General features: G+C 40.1%; 1 long non-coding RNA gene across 1 annotated transcript; it reads left to right on the forward strand.

The window, feature by feature from the left end:
- Positions 1–1,125: 1,125 nt before the first annotated feature.
- LOC134217652 (uncharacterized) lies at positions 1,126–8,855 on the forward strand. The gene is made up of 3 exons (XR_009981118.1): positions 1,126–1,262; positions 1,360–1,607; positions 8,677–8,855. It is a non-coding gene; the product is annotated as an uncharacterized LOC134217652 (long non-coding RNA).
- Positions 8,856–9,139: the final 284 nt, after the last annotated feature.

Raw genomic sequence — 9,139 nt, forward strand, 5'->3', positions numbered from 1 at the left:
TGGACATTGTCATGTTCTAAGACGAGTTTGTACAATCCCATTTAATTCCACCACCTAATAAGGGAAGATCCATAAAGTACGTCACGCAAAAATTGGCGATTTTCAACCCCCCTCCTCCCTTTGTCACGTTTTTTGTAACAAACCCCCAAAATTTTTGTATGGATCGTCACGCTGCTCAGAACCCCCCCTCCCCCCTAGAGGCGTGACGTACTTTGTGGACGGCCCCTAAGTGGTGGAATTAAATGGGATCGTACAAACTCGTCTTATGACAAGTGAAGACATTCCACTAAAAAGCTCAAAATAATTTTCTTAACATTGTCATGTCTTCTCTGGGCATAACAGTATCATCGCGTTAGCTTCATGATATACGAATACAAAAAATGGTAACTTGGCTTAGAAACTTCGCCGTTAAAAATTGTGGAAGTGCTGAATGAATATTAAGCGGCGAGGCGACAATGTCTCAGTGCGCTATGTAATACCAATAAGAAGAAGAAGAAGATGTAGGTATAAAATAGATTCCATAACGATGGTATGATATGTGATTTTATGTTATACAAATGTATACATACTCTCAAAAAAGGAAACACAACAGTGTTCAGAAGGATCGCCAGGTTCATATCTATTAACTATCCGGTAAGCGCAGATACCTACCATCCGGTTTTGTGCTTTTGAAACAGTATCAGTGCATTTTTCTTGCAAATGTTTAGTTTTCCAAGCGCCGAGTCACACATGAGGTAACTAGACGGAGGTGCACGGTTTTCAAGCGCATCACCTACTTCGTTCGTACACAGCAAAAATAATTGTAAATTGCATCGACGTAATTTGCGCGATGTACCGAAAAAGCAATGTAAACGCTAATTAAAGATGTAAAATAGCATCATTTTGTATGTATTTTCACATCGCCCTCAAATTACACAAACCCAAAACCTATCGCTTGGCTGTACGTTAATTTAGTGTAATATTAAAATATTTAGAAATATGATATTACATATAAACATATGCAACCAAGTGGTTCTAATGCATTTGTGTATTATTACACAAGTTAGATGGAATTTCACATTTTAAAAATATGCAATTTTGAATCTAGCAACACTGTCTCAGATTTCATTTTCCTTCGGTCGTCTGGTTCGGTACAAAACTTTCTCGATGATAAGCTCGATTATTTGTTTGTTTTTCCGCGATTTCCGCGATAAAATGCTAAATAATTTATAAAGTGACCATGGTGACCATCCACCACGACTTCAGGAACATTGCCAGCAATGGTAAGTTCAATAAAATATGTGAAATTGATGAAAATTAAATATTTTCAATCGACGCTATACGGCAGAAATTTTCTAACCTGTTTTTTTTTGTCTTTAGGTTTTCATATATCGACGCAGCGGAAGACTCACGGTGGATCCCAGGCATTACCATTTAAGTCGGATCCGTGCGTTGCGCACGAAGCAAATGAAGAATATGCTCAGCAAAACTCCACGACCGGTTGTCGGACTTCCCCAAGCTGGATGATTTGCATGCGAGCTGATGAACAGCAGAACGATGGTCCTTACTGGTTGGAATTACAGCGGATCATCTAAATTTGCTTCATCGTAGCATAACATGGACATATCGTGAGTATTTCGCTTCATGTAAACGATTTTCTTTACATATTCGCTTATGGGTAGTACCAGAGAGCTTGTTTCTTGTTGTCCTGACTCCTGAAGCTTGCCAGCGGAACGACTACGGAAACGGCAAATTTTAGAGAACATATATGGGCTGCCAAATCTTGCCGTTTTCGCCGCCATTCCGCTGCATTAATTGCTTTGGAAGAAGATTCTACATATTAACAATCATTGCTATAAACCGAATCCGAAGCAGTCTGTAAACAAAAGATTAGTTCTCTTGTGTTCTAAAAGTAAACTGTTGCTTCACAGTCTTGTCGCGAGCTGTTAGGCGACAGGCGTGGTTTCGATTCCCACCCTAAAGGAGTGAACTTTTCGTATAGAGGAAAGTTCTCCACGGTTCCATCATCATTTGAGGATTCGTAACGGAGTGCTTTAAGGATTCCTTTGAGGATTCCCAGTGTAATCGTTTAGGAATTTTAATTAAAATCGTTTAGGGAATCATGTCGGAATGTTTTATGAAACCCAAATGAAATCGTTTGAGGATTCATAACGGGGTGCTTTAGGGATTCTCAATAGATTTTTTTTAAGATTCTCAATGGAATCATTTGGGAATTCCCATTGTAATCGTTTGGAGATTTTAATTGAAAACGTTTGGGGATTCATGTCGGAATGTTTCAGGAAATCCAAATGGAATCGTTTAGGGATTTATTTCGGAAATGTTTCAGGAAATCCAAATGGAATCGTTTGGGGATTCTTAACGGAGTGCTTTAGGGATTCCCAATGGATTCCTCTGAGGATTCTCAGTGGAATGATTTGGGGAGTCTAATTTCCCATAGTAATGATTTGGAGATCTCAATTGAAATCGTTTGGGGATTCATGTCGGAATCCTTCAGGAATTTCCTATGAAATCGTTTAGGGTTTCCGATTGAAATCGCTTGTGGATTTATGTCAGCATGCTTCTGAAAATCGTTTGAGTATTCATGTCGAAATACTTCATGAAATCCCAATGGAATCGTCCTGGGATTCATGTCGGAATGTTTCAGGAAATCAAAATGGAATCTTTTGGGGATTCATAACGAAGTGCCTTAGGGATTCTCAATGGATTCTTTTGAGGATTCTCAATGGAATCATTTGGGAATTCTCATTGTAATCGTTTGGAAATTTTATTTGAAATCGTTTGGGGATTCATGCGATGTCGGAATATCTCAGGAAATCCAAATGGAATCGTTTAGGGATTTATTTCGGAAATGTTTCAGGAAATACAAATGGAATCGTTTGGGGATTCTTAACGGAGTGCTTTAGGGATTTCTTTGAGGATTCCCTTTGAAGAAGTTTTAATTTAAATCGTTTGGGATTCATGTCGGAATGTTTCATTGGGGATTCATGTCGGAATCCTTCAGGAAATCCTAATGGAATCTTTTGAGGATTCATAAAGGAGTGCTTTAGGAATTCCCAATGGATTCCTTTGAAGATTCTCAGTGGAATGATTTGGGAATTCCCATTGTAATTGTTTGGAGATTTCAATTGAATTCGTTTGGAGATTCATGTCGGAATCATTCAGGAATTTCCAATGGTATCGTTTGGGGTTTCCCATTGAATTCGTTTGGGGATTTTAATTTAAATCGTTTGGGGATTCATGTCGGAATGTTTCAGGAAATCCCAATAGAATCATTTGGGGATTTATAACGGAGTGCTTTAGGGATTCCTTTGACGATTCTCAGTGGAATGATTTTGGGATTCCCATTGTAATCGTTTGGAATATCAATTGAAATCGTTTGGTGATTCATATCGGAATCATTCAGGAATTTCAAATGGAATCGTTTGTGGTTTCCCATTGAATTCGTTTGGTGATGTATATCAACATGCTTCAGAAAATCGTTTGAGTATTCATGTCGGAATACTTCATGTAATCCCAATGGAATCGTTTTGGGATTCATGTCGGAATGTTTCAGGAAATCACAATGGAATCTTTTGCGGAATTAATAACGGAGTGCCTAAGGGATTCTCAATGAATTCTTTTGGAAATTCTCATTGTAATCGTTTGGAGATTTTAATTGAAATCGTTTGGGGATTCAGGTCAAAATGTCTCAGGAAGTCCTAATGGAATGGTTTAGGAATTTATTTCGGAAATGTTTCAGGAAATCCAAATGGAATCGTTTGGGGATCCTTAACGGAGTGCTTTAGGGATTCCTTTGAGGATTCCCTTTGAAGAAGATTTCAATTTAAATCGTTTGGGGATTCATGTCGGAATATTTCATTGGGGATTCATGTCGGAATCCTTCAGGAAATCCTAATGGAATCTTTTGGCGATTCATAAAGGAGTGCTGTAGGGATTCCCAATGGATTCCTTTGAAGACTCTCAGTGGAATGATTTGGGAATTCCCATTGTAATCGTTTGGAGATTTTAATTGAAATCGTTTGGGGATTCATGTCGGAATGCAAGGATGTTAACGATCATTCAGTAATTTGTGTTCGATCATTTAGTAGTTTGTCAATAACACATTCCAGAAGCTGAATTTTAAAATATGTTGTATGGTGAACTTCTAGTGCGAAGGTTTTTCTACAACTCTGCCTAATGGTTCGTTGTTTGAATTTCACTAGTAACGGAGTTAAAGCTATATTTTCAGTAACTTAGACTAAATGATAACAAAACTCCAATCATTTAGTTTAAGTTACTGCAACTAGCGCTCTAACTCCGTTACTAGCTGAATTCTAATATTCAATTGAATTCTAAGATTCCCATTGCAATCGTTTGGATATTTCAATGAATCGCCTGCTTTGAGCGTGCTTACAGCGGCACACTAGGAGTTAACTTTCTGAAATCAGTATGGCGAAAGGCATCTAAGGTTCGATTTCTTAAAATTAAGCATCTTCATCGAAAAAATATTTGGTAGGCGTAGTAGCGGACACCATCCTTCATAACCGGTACCAAATAGTTTCTAATGTGTCCAGAATGAAAAACCAATTGAATAAACGAATCCTGAAGTCGCTGGGATGTCCCCGGGGAACCTGTGAATGGGGACATTTAAGTTTTACCACCAAAATCAGTCATTCGACGGCTCTTTTTTCATGGTTTTCTATCAGGAAGCGAAGTATGAATAGAAAATGTTCCATTGACGGCTCTGACCGCTTCCAGGATCTACGGATTGGCCCCGGGGAACCTGTGGAAGGGGACATTTTAGTTTTACCAAAATACCAGTCGCTCGATGGCTCTTTTTTCATGGTTTTCGATCAGGAAGCGAAGTATGAATATAAAATGGTCAATTTACGGTTCTGTCCGCTTCCAGGACCTACGGATTGGCCCCGGGGAACCTGTGGAAGGGGACATTTTAGTTTTACTACCAAAACCAGTAATTCAACGGCTCTTTTTTCATGGTTTTTGATCAGGAACCAAAGTATGAATATAAAATGGTCCATTGATGGCTCTGACCGCTTCCAGGATCTACGGATTGGCCCCGGGGAACCTGTGGAAGGGGACATTTTGGTTTTAGCACCAAAACCAGTCATTCGAAGGTTCTTTTTTCATGGTTTTCGATCAGGAAGCGAAGCATGAATATAAAATAATCTATTGACGGCCCTGACCGCTTTCAAGACCTACGGATTGGCCCCGGAGAACCTGTGGAAGGGAACATTTTAGTTTTACCACCAAAACCAGTCATTCGACGGCTCTTTTTTCATGGTTTTCGATCAGGAAGCGAAGTATGAATATAAAATGATCCATTGACGGCTCTGATTGCTTCCAGGATCTACTGGTTGCCTCCGAGAAACCTGTGGGAGAGGACATTTAATTTTTAGCACCAAAACCAGTCATTTGACGGCTCTTTTTTCATGGTTTTCGATCAGAAGGCAAAGTATGAATATAAAATGGTCCATTGTCGGCTCTGACCTCTTCCAGGACCTACGGATTGGACCCCGGGGAACCTGTTGAAGGGGACATTTTAGTTTTAGCATCAAACCCAGTCATTCGAAGGCTCTTTTTTCATAGGTTTCGACCAGGAAGCGAAATATGAATTAAAAATTACGCTTCCAGGACCTACTGATTGCCCCCGAGGATTCTGTGAATGAGGCCACTTTAGTTTTAGCACTAAAACCAGTCATTCGATTTTCGATCAGGAAGCGAAGTATGAATATAAAATGGTCCATTGACGGCTCTGACCGCTTCCAAGACCCACGAATTGCTCCTGGAGAATCTGTGTAAGAGGACATTTTATTTTCAGTATCATAACCAGTTATTCGACGGCTCTTTTCTAGTGGTTTCGATTGGGAATCGAGAAATGAATATAATTGGCCCAGGAAGCCTGTGGAAGGGGACATTTTAGTTTTAGCGCCAAAACTAGTCATACAACGGCTCTGTTTTCATGGCTTTGGATCAGGAAGCGAAGTATGAAGTAGGCAGGTTCCCCGTGAGCTATCCGTAGGTCCAGAAAACGGTCAGAGCCGTCAATGGTCCATTTTTTGTTCATACTTCACATTCTGATTGAAATCCATGAAAAAAGAGCCGTCCAATGATTGGTTTTTGTGCTAAAACTAAAATGTCCCCTTCCACAGTTCCCCGGGGGCAATCCGTAAGTCCTGGAAGCGGTCAGATCCATTAATGGTCCAATTTATACTCATACTTCGCTTCCTGATCAAAAATCACGAGAAAAAAACCGTCGAGATATTGGTTTTGGTGTTTCAACTTAAATGTTACTTTCCACTGGTTTTCCGGGGGAATCTGTAGGTCCTGAGAGCGGTCAGAGTCATCAATGGTCAATTTTATATTAATACTTTGCCTATATTAAAGAAGAGCTGTCGAATGATTGATTTTGGTGGTAAAACTTACATGTCCCCTTCCACAGGTTTCTCGGGGGCAACCAGTAGGTCCTGGAAGCGGTCAAAGCTGTCAATGGTCCTTTTATATTTATACTTTGCTTCCTGATCGAAAACCTATAAAAAGAGCCGTCGAATAACTCATTTTAGTGCTAAAACTTATATGTTCCCTTCCGCAGGTTCCCCGGGGGCAATCCTTGGGTCCTGGAAGCGGTCAGAGCCGCCAATGATCCATTTTATTTTCGTACTTCGTTCCTGATCGATAACCATGAATGAAGAGCTGTCGAATGGCTGGTTTTGGTGCTAAAACTAAAATGTCCCCTTCCACAGGTTTCTCGGGGCCAATCCGTAGATCCTGGAATCGGTCAAAGCCGTCAATGGACCATTTTATATTCATACTTCGCTTCCTGATCGAAAACCATGAAAAAAGAGCCGTCGAACGACCGGTTTTGGTGGTAAAACTAAAATGTCCCCTTCCACAGGTTCCCCGGGGCCAATCCGTAGGTCCTGGAAGCGGTCTGAGCCGTCAATGGACCATTTTATATTCATACTTCCCTTCCTGATCGAAAACCATGAAAAAAGAGCCGTCGAACGACTGGTTTTGGTGGTAAAACTAAAATGTCCCCTTCAACAGGTTCCCCGGGGCCAATCCGTAGGTCCTGGAAGCGGTCAAAACCGTTAATTGACCATTTTATATTCATACTTCGCTTCCTGATAGAAAACCATAAAAAAGAGCCGTCAAACGACTGCTTTTGGTGGTAAAACTAAAATGTCTCCTTCAACAGGTTCCCCGGGGCCAATCCGTAGATCCTGGAAGCGGTCAGAGCAGCCAATGAACCATTTTATATTCATACTTCGCTTCCTGATCGAAAACCATAAAAAAAAGCCGTCGAATGACTGATCTTGGTGCTAAAACTTAAATGTCCCCATTCACAAATGTCCCCGACTCCAGGATCAGTTTATGCAATTGGTTTTTCATTCTGGACACATTAGAGGCCTTCTAGAATAAAATCATAGTGGATGATCTATCAAAAAGCGAGATTCAAATGAAGTTGTGACCTGACCCCTTTGATAAGTATCGATCGGAACAGATTTTAAAGAAATGGCCATATCTCACTTGATTCTGGTCCGATTCCAAATCTCAATATATGGTTCCAATTATAGATAGTAGAATCTATAGATGAGCGAAAGCATGGCTGAGTCGATTTTTTTACCCGTGCACACGCGCATATGACGTCACAGCCCTTAACGTTTCCATTGAAATTGTGACGTCATGCTCGTTTGGAGACACGCTTGACAGTTCGTTTGGAGACAGAGGATTTATCTTCGCTCATCTATATATTCCACTATCTATAGTTCCAATCAGCAAGAATCAATTTTTAACCACAACTTCTCCTAATATCTACCTCAAATTTACGGTTTTGAACCTACCTCCGGAAAACCCGGAATATCTCCGGAAACCGGTGGCCATAGTCGGTTCCATGGACATACCGTCAAACTGCATTAATTTTCTAGTTCGGGCATGCCTGAATTGTCAAAATCGGATGATAACTAAGATAGTTACAACACATCTAATTTTACCCAAAATTTGCCTATCCTAATTATTTTGTCCATCCCCTGTATGTACTTAAGCAATTTCAGTGGAACTTCAGGATCGATTCCAAAGAGATCTCATGGAGGAATTCCAAGAGAACTTCGTAAGCAATTCCAGTGGGACCACATGGAGCAATTTCAAGGGGATCTCCTGGATGAATTATAAGAGAAATGCTGAAGCAATTCCAAGAGGAGCTCCTGGATCAATTCCAGTGGGAACTCCTGTAGCTTTTCCAAGGGGAACTCCTGGAGGAATTTTAAAAGAACTGCTAAAGCAATTCCAGTGTAAACTCCTGGAGCAATACACTGGGAACTCCTGGAGGAATTTTAAGAGAATTGCTGAGGCAATTCCAGGAGGAACTCCTGGAGCAATTGCAGTGGAAACTCGTAGAGCGATTTCAATAGGAACTTCTGGAGAAATTGTAGAAGCAACTCCTGGAGGAATTCTGCAAGAACTGCTGAAGCAATTTCAGTGGGAACTCTAAAGCAATCCCTGAAATAAATTCTGGAGGAGTTTCTGGATCATTTTCAGAAGAAACTGTTGAAGAATAAAAAATTGTCCTTATTGAGTAAGAATAATCTTTATCGAATGGTAGCTTGTAGCCTCAATCGGCAATGAAATAAATATCGTTCTGCACCTGTTTTTATTAATTTTTTTTTTTGCGTTTTTCAGCATCTGAATACTTGACCATCGTCTTTTGCGCCGCTCGGATGTTTGTTACTAGGGTAACTCGTCTGGAACTGCGGCCTGGAAGCGGCTACCGTCACCTACCGTCATGTTTTTTGATAAAAATAGAACCATAACATCTGCGCAAATTCAATAGTAATTAATAAAGTTATGATAAAAAAAATCTCAAAATGCTAATTTAATCATCAAAACAATCGCATCTCCTCGAAAATAACTATATTCAACATATTTTACCATGCATATCGGACTGTATTACATTCCATTCTTTTACATCGCTATGGTTACGTCGTCTTTTTGATTACATCGATAAAAATTACATCGCTCCTACTTATTACACAGCAAGCTCTTGAGTACATCGTGCAGTGTAATATTAAACAATCGATGGATTCAGGTGGTTGCAGCGATTTCGATGTAATATTCAACAACTTTTTTTGCTGTGTACGAAAAA

The sequence above is a fragment of the Armigeres subalbatus genome, chromosome 2 (assembly GCF_024139115.2).
Source record: "Armigeres subalbatus isolate Guangzhou_Male chromosome 2, GZ_Asu_2, whole genome shotgun sequence".
Taxonomy (NCBI): Eukaryota; Metazoa; Arthropoda; class Insecta; order Diptera; family Culicidae; genus Armigeres; species Armigeres subalbatus.